Source organism: Neophocaena asiaeorientalis, unplaced genomic scaffold (assembly GCF_003031525.2).
Source record: "Neophocaena asiaeorientalis asiaeorientalis breed wild unplaced genomic scaffold, Neophocaena_asiaeorientalis_V1.1 scaffold297, whole genome shotgun sequence".
Taxonomy (NCBI): domain Eukaryota; kingdom Metazoa; phylum Chordata; class Mammalia; order Artiodactyla; family Phocoenidae; genus Neophocaena; species Neophocaena asiaeorientalis.
The window spans coordinates 2,731,271-2,739,774 of NW_020175435.1; positions in this window are offsets into that span (position 1 = coordinate 2,731,271).

An 8,504-nucleotide genomic window follows, 5' to 3' on the forward strand; every position below is an offset into this window, starting at 1 on the left:
CTGCAGTTTGATAAATAAAGCCCTATACATTCACCAACAAAATGCAAAATGAAAACTTCTAGAACTTCAAATAATCAAGGATCTTAGATTAATTCCATCAGTGGTGGAGAGTTTTTTTGTTGCTGGGAATTTGCTGGAGAATTTAGTATGAAAGCGCTCTAACTAGTGTCTGATTATATCAGTGTCTCCATTTCCTTTTAGAACACACATCTGCTGTTGTGGGGGAATTTTCGGAGGGGAGAGTGTGGTTGTGGTTATTATGGAAATACGACAACACCAAATATTTTAAAGCAGATGAGAAGAAACCCGCAGTCAGTTGGCTCACAAATGTTGTAGGCTTCCCACTTCCAGGCACAAAGCAAGCAACGGGAACAGCAGTGTTCCTGGTGGCCTCTGTTTTATCTGTTTCAAACACTGGACTGCTCTTGTTATTTAACTGAGTGGAGATTGTTTCCCCCCTTTATTCCCTCTCTCTCTTTCTTAATTGTTGTTACTCTGTTTTGCCTGAAAGCTGCAGTATCTCACTGTTCATTATTCCCGGTTCAGTCAAATCCTGTCCAAAATTAACTCATTGTGTGCTGAAGTTATGCTCTAGCTCTGTTTCTTTCTACACAAAGCGCACAAAATGGACCTTGCCATCACTCTGAAAAAGTTAGCAGATCCTATAGAAATGACTTTTAAATGGCTCAGTGCTGATTTTACTGGCCTGTGCTTAATATTTAAATTTTCTAAAATTTAATATTTAAATGTTTCCAATTATTGACAAATTGTTCTCAATTTCTGAAGTCCCATCACACTTTAATCTGCTCTCTCACCTACAGACCGAGTTCTACAGAATCCGTTTTAGATTTAGTTTCCCCTTTTCTATTTTCTTTTCAACTTTTTAAAAGAGCCTTCTGAGACTCCAAACTCAAGCAGTAAGACAGAAGAAAAAAAAGTCAACATCAATGAGGCAGGGGAACTAGATTCTTCGATGAGCATCAGATTCCAGAGTACTCAACCTGAATTAAGTGCAGCCATCAGAAGAACCATAGAAATGGGAAAGTTGCTGTTATAAATTAATGATTATTTGCCGTGCATGTTAGAGTGGCTGTTTGTTCCACATTTTATTGTGATGTTTTATTCTTCTTCACTGCAACAGTAATTGAGTCTTAAACATGATAAAGTATCTTAAAGCTGCATTGGTATCTGAGCTGCCTACAAAAGGTTTTTAACTCTAGTTAAAGAAGGTTAATCAAAGCTAATGAATCTGTTTTATCCAATGCCACGAGTGTATCCAAAAAATATGCAGGAGGTGACTAAAATCCAGATTGTTCAGCTGGAAATGCAAATACATTTTCAGCGAGTTTGCAAGTGTCTTTGATGGGCCTGGGTGTATGGCCTGTACCTGCAAGCGCAGTACTTTTCTTATCTTTCTGCCGCTCACTCTTCTGCCATGAAAAAAAATATATGAGCCATATGAAAAGACAGGGGAGGAAATGCAATCCCACATACAGCTATCTGTGTGAGAATATCAAGAGACTGTTGCATTCAGAAGTTCAAAATAGCCCTGCTCTTTATGAAAGAATATGAGAAGCCCCTAATAAGGCTAATTCATTAGAACAAGCGTTTGTTATTAAAACACAGCACGCAGGACCACAGGCATCCAAGCCAGACAGTGTGGCAATTAAAGTTGCCTCCCTGCAAAACTCGGGCTGCCCACCAACTCTCACCCACGAGTTCTGTTTTATTTTCTTCTTAAAAATGACATTGAAGAATGCAAGTTCATAATCTGTCAGACAGCAGAAGACCAATCAGTCTCTGGCCACGACACCGTTGTGTCCCCTTTCAGTAAGAATGTTCTAAAAATTCAAATTGTCTGCCTGTGTCGTTTTGCAAGGCTGGGGAATCCACTTTGCTGTCTTGAGCACTGCCTTGTTGCATTGGAAAAAACTCACAGCGAGAGATCATCCTCCAAATATCTAAATTCACAGTGGTGGAGAGTTTTTCATCTTAATCCCAGCATTTACGGAAAACACACACACCCTCTCGGTCTGCAGTGACACCTTTTCCCCCTTGGCTGCTGGCGGTGCTTTGGAATGAGATTCATAGCGACTCAGAGGGCTGTTGCTGGTGTGGAGAAGCCCCCTTCCAACGAGACAGAAAGGAGGGGTGGGAACACCATTGTGGCTTTTTCTCCTGCTCTCTTTTTAAACCTAAATAATATTTGTACTTTGGGGGAAAGGTGTGAAAGTGGGATGGACCTAGGAAGCAAGGCAGGACCCAAAAAGCCAGGGACGGGAAAAGAAAAGCCCGAGGACTGAATCTATCTTGGGTCCAAGGAAGGCCTCCATCACAGGTTTCAAAAGCATATTTTTTCAGTTTCACTAGCCACAACCCCCTTGATGAAACCTAGTTGCGAAATTCAGTGCCTGTTAGGCCTCAGCTAATTAGAAAAAATGGGCTTTTTTTTTTTCCTTTTCCTTTCTTTCTTTAGCACCTTTTCTTTCAAGCATTTAGTCTCAGGAGGGGGATCCAGGCTCTTGGCCGGGCTGTTTTGAAAACACGCCTTTGAATGCCTCTCCCTAATTCACGCCTTTTGTTTTTCAGCTTTTGTGTTTGCCAGTTTGACCATATAACGTTATACATCTGGTGTATAGCTTGTTGGGGGCTTTTTTCTCCCAGGGATCCTATGCATTCCCTATAGGATCCTCCAGGGCTTCAATTTGAGCGATCTTGTAACAGAAAGGGGTAAAGGAGCTCAAGAAGGCTGGGGGGAAGCAGAGAGAGAAATGAGTGAAACCTAAAAAAAAAAAAAAGTTGAAAAGAATTCTTTTGCTCTGGTCTTTTCTTCTCACTGTTGCGACTGGACCCTGAGTCAGCCGGCGACAAGGCCTCGGTGGGAAAATTGACGGGGCCACAGAATAGATAACTCATTGGAATTCTGGCAACATATTCGTAAATAAAACAAAAGTGGAGAGGCAGGCTGGGGGAGGGCGTGTGTTTCTGGGGAAGCTCAGGGCTGTGCGGGGCTGGAAGGACCCTTCCAGGGCCAGCTCCCTGACTCGCCTCTTGCAGGGGACATCTAAGATGGTCAAAGGAAAGGAATTTGGACTGTGTTGCCCAGGCTTGTTTAGCAGAGCTCTTGCAGCTGGAGATGTTTATTATTGCAGCTATGAGGGTGCTCTTGCAAACACACTTTCCAAGCCCTAGAGAGCTGAAATAATCCGCCTTGTTTCTTCACAGAAGCAGGCAAGTTCTATGCCTCAGAAGGAGTTTCTTTTAAAATAGGAACATACCTGTGAATGACTTTTTTTTTCCTCTTGCTCCTCAAGGAGAGATGCCCCCCAGATTCAGTTTGCATTTATCTTTTCCAGACACACCTTTGAAAAAACAGCTTGGATGGGCTTTCTGGGAATGGTGGTATTTGTGCATGTTTCCTGATGGTAAAATCTCCCAGTCTTCTAGCTGCTTTTGCTATTAATGCACATGATAGTAATCTTCTGGCCAAGATCTTACCTCAGTTTCCCCATCTGCCAAATGGACATAGCAAAGCACCAAAGTCAGAATTCTTAGTTTTCTTATACTTTGAGTTCTTTTTAGAATGGGTTTGTTTCATATGTATGAAATTTCAGATATCATATGTGAAATTAACCCATTATAAAACTCATTATAAATAAATATATTGTGCCTTGATTTGGGGTAAATAAAACCTAGAATAAATAGGAAGACTATATGTTTGTAGCTGGTGTTTAAAGCTAATACTAGCAGCCTTCTCTTTTCTTTACTGCTGAACAATTTCAAAAGCAATACTAGGCATGAAAGCAAAACAAACTCATTTCAGTGCAAAGCTTATGAGTTATTTGTGTTTCTCTGAATTTAACAAGGGGGTAGGTGGGCAGGGAATTTGTTTTAAATATAGAAATGTGGAAAATACAACACACTCCGCAGAATATCTTGGAAGGTTCTGCAGCTCACGGTGCAGAGTTTATTAGAGATGTGATGTAACTTGTGAATGTAGTTTTCAAAAATAGTTAAGGAATATACTGTGAAAGATCTTAATAAGAAATACAATTTTTGGGCTTATATATTTGTAATTCAGTTTACCAGCTGATTAATCCCTTGATAAGAGTTTCTTCAGCTGGAAATCTGTATCGCTGTCTGTCCTTAATCAGTCTAGTCACCTAACCAATAACGTAGATCCAAGGGTAAGCACAATTGAATTCGAGAAGGTTTGGAAGGAAATAGTGAGATCTTTTTTTAAAAAAATATATTTTTAACTAAGACACTTCACTGTTCCAATCAGACACATAATTATAAAATAGGCTAACTTTCAAAAATCTGTTTTTTTCCTAAACATCAATCAGACTGGTAGAAAAAGCCTGCTCTTCAACATTGAGATATACTGTAATTTCCTTGGAAAAGTAACTTACCTAAAGGAACTATTTTACTTAACAGCAAAAGACTGTTTACTCTGAGTTCCCTGCAAGGTTGTTGTCAGTTTTTTTTGTTTTTGTTTAAAATGGTTTCAGAACAGGGAGAAGTAAGACCATCCTCAGCTGAAACAAACACAAAACAAAAGAAAACATGGACTTTAAAATTCTTCAATGAATTCCTTAGCTTCAAAATGTAAAACTGTCCCAGCAAGAATGTCACAAAGTGTAAGCACAGAAGGATCTGTATTTTACTGAAAACATTCTCTCCATAACATCCAAAGAATACTCAAAGAATGAGCTGCTCTTATTTATATGACAATGTCTGTATTTATTATATTTTCAAATACGCTCAACAATTCGATACCATTTTCTAAAAGATTTCTTAGTCAGAGTGAGACTCCTAACCCACCCACCTTCTCTTTTAGCCCACAAGTCTAGATGTAAAGAAAAATGTCCTTTATGTTTCTGTGAAGACTGGCATTATTTCTAATAAAGTGGGAGTTTAGAATTAGAGGTAAACCTGGTGGCAGGTCGTCCACCAGCAGCAGCAAAGTAAAAATGACAAATAGCAGTTCCCCACTTAAGAAAATAACATTCTGTTGATTGACCAACACTCTTTAAATTTTAGCTCTTAACAACTCTTACAGAAACAGGAACTGCCAATAACAAACTTGATTTCCAACGTCCCCAAGGTAATAATAATCCACTAATTTGACTATATCCCAGCTGGCCCTCTGTAACAATTTCTATCTGGTTTTTGAAGCAGGGAAGCCTTATCTTTCTTTGGGAAAACACACACACACACACACACACACACACACACACACACACATACACACACACAGAGGGAGGTTGGGCTGTGAAGTTAAGGAGTGTGGAGAGAAAACACATGGAAATTTAATGTGAAAGTTTCTTGTTGCAATAAAGCTGTTAGGTTTGGCATGAAGACTGTTATCAGATGGTTCCTTTGACATTACTTGAGCCTTTCAGTAAGTAAGACAAGCCTGAAGGATTAGGTTGTCAACTTCAGCCTGTCATCTTTGGGGAGGAAAAAAAAAGTTTCTTTTTTCTTTTTCCTTTCTCTTTTCTTTCTTTTTTTTTTCTTTGTTTTGTTTTGTTTTTTGGTTGCATCTTCCTTCACCAGCTTTGGGGACTGCAGGAGAGGTAGTTAAGGTGTAGAAAACAACTTCAGGCTCACACTGATGGCAAATGTCCTGCTTTTAAAGACAAGTGAGCCAGCCAAGCTGTAAGGCTAATCACCCTGGGCAAGTATGAATTTATCTAAAGAGGATTTCATGTGGAACCCCCGGAGCCGGCCGCCAAACGGATGACTGCACACTTTAAGAAAGTTAGTGGGCCTTCTCCCAATCAACTGTCAGGCCACATAAAAGGTCTGGAACGCGCTGACTTAAGCAAACGATATTTAGCCATCTAAGGAGACCAGAAGGCCCAAGATTTTGCTTTGTTGGAGCTGACAGGAAATATTGATACGTATCAAGTAACACTCCTGATGTAAAAGGGAAGAGGGGATTCCTTTCGGCACTATCTCTATTTACAAAACTGTCTTGTGCTTTGGAAACAAGGTGGGGGCAGGGGAGACTCCAAACCAACACTTCACTTGGGACTTTTCCAGCTTTCCTGGGACTGCAGTTTAGTGAAAATAGGAATCGAGCTAAATTTGCCTCTTTTTAAAACCAAAGGAATTGGAATTGGAATTTGCAAACTCTCTGAATGTCTAGCTGACAGGTGGACTTTACCCATCACCTCAAATCTATCCCTTTAGTTTATTAATTTATATAACTGCCATGGCTTATGTTTTGGTGTGTTAATATGCCAGAGTATCTTTGAAATATCTGGCTATCAAACCTAAAAAGCAAATGCTCTGAACAGGTCCTAGGAATTGAAGTTCTATTTTTGTGAGAAATAATGCTCACATTCTAATGATTCACCACTTTCAGTGTTTTAATCACTTGAGGGGGAAATCATAATGTCCTGTATTGGCAAAGCCTGATGGAAACTTTGAGCTTTTACCATAGAAAAAAGGTTGGGTTGGAGGGTTTCATTTAAAAAGGGAAAAAAAACACCCTATTTTATCAGAAGACTCTAAATGTTCTCCATCAGTGACATCGTACCTGAGGTGATATCCTTAAAGATGCTGGAGGTGGCAGTGTTAATGAAATACCCATTGGCATTAAACAGCATTTCTAGAATCCTGATTGTAGTACTAGAAAGGAAAGTGAAATTTGTAACAGCACAATAAACAAGGGAAACTGCAGAAAAGAACCTGCTTGTTCTGTGAGGAAGATCGCTTCCAGTTAAACAAAGAAATTTAGGGTCGTCTGCTTTTCATGAAAATCACATACATATGGCTTTTGAAATTTGTCACTGAAGATGGTTTTGCTCTAAGGTAAAATTCACCACTTTATAGCTGTTCAGCTGCAACTCTCTGGCTTTTTTTTTTCTCTTTTGGCCTGCAGCCCAATATGAATGTATGATCACTAGCACAATAGTTAAACATCTGAGTCTTTTTGAAGTGCCTTCAATATTACAATGATGTGATGGTTGATTGCCCAGCCGTCAGTTTAGAAAAGAACTCCATTTCGCCCCCTAGTGGTAGAGATTAAAGTTTAATGACTGCTTCATAATACAGAAAGCCTTTTTTCCCGTTTCCCATATTTTAAGAACACAGTGTAGTGCGGGAAGTACTAATGAGTTTCTTCATGATCAGTAAAATGTATATTTTCACAGGAAAACTATACCGAATGGACTGTTTTGCAAGCCAAGGGATCATTCCATATACCTTTCATGCATTTTGCTGGGCTTTGCTGAATAATATACACTGCCACTATAAACTGCGATTGTTCCCACTACAGCAACCCTCCTGGAAAAATTCTGGAACTTCTTAATGGAAGCTTTTAACCAAGAAGTGTATGCTATTGCCAAAATAATTGGGAGAAAAGAAAGCATTGCGTATTGTCAGGTATTGTGGAAGTTTACCTTTCTTTTCAGATGGCTATTTTTGTACAAAAGGTAACCAAAACAGTTCTCACTAATGACAGCACTGGTTACTCCACAGGTCACACTTCCTTAGGGTTCAAGTTCATAAAGAAAGCCATGTACACCCAACGTAAAAAGGGTTTGTGATGTTGACGAGATATTTGATATGGGAAACGTTGATCATGTCCAGCTCTTTTGGAGCTGACAACAAAGTGGAAGGGATTTGTTTGGGTTTTTATCCTGTCCTGGCTTTGTTTTGCGTATTTGTTTTTTAATCTTTCATGTAGGGTTCATATCCTGCATGCAGGCGAACATATGAAAACACATGAAATCAAGGACCTGTAATAGAAGGACCATTGAATGAGAGTGTATGTTTAGGTCTTGCACAAGTGAAAGCTCACATTGGAGAAAGATGGAGAAGGCTCAGGAGGGGGCGGAGGGGTCCAAAGAGAGTGGACGGGGCAGCTGGACCGTGTGTAATGTGTCAGTTTGCATCTGTGCCACCATTGTGCTGCTGATGTTGGAATGCAGGGAAGGCGCTAGTTTATTGAATAAGGAGCCATGTAAATTCCAGCTGTCAACATGTGATCACTCCTTTGGACAAAGAGAGAGATTTTCTCCTTACCCATATTTGATTTCTAGTCACAGCTACACATTTTTCCTGAGCCCTTTTGCCACCAGGCTGTAACTGGGTAGCCTTTGGTTACCCTTCTTTTTTCAGACTGGTTCTGCAGGTTTAGTATCTGGTTTGTAAAGGTGTATGGACTGCAATTCAAATGACATGAAGTCAGGATTTTTTCAGGAAATAATTCTAGCTCTATAGTCATATCAAGTAATCACTAGTATTTTTGAAGGAGCAGACTGGCTATTGTTTTATTTATTTCATTGTGATGGGCAAACACTTTCCTCAAAAAGAATAGTCCAAAACAAAAATTAATATACTCGATGGCTTTTCTTATTGCAAAGCATGTCAACTGGGTTATAACCATGTCAATTTAATTCCTTTCTTTAAAAATGGCTCTGGGGAACCACGTGATCCACACGGGACCAGAGAGGCACTCACTGCTCATCACTTCTTGTTGCTATCTAGCT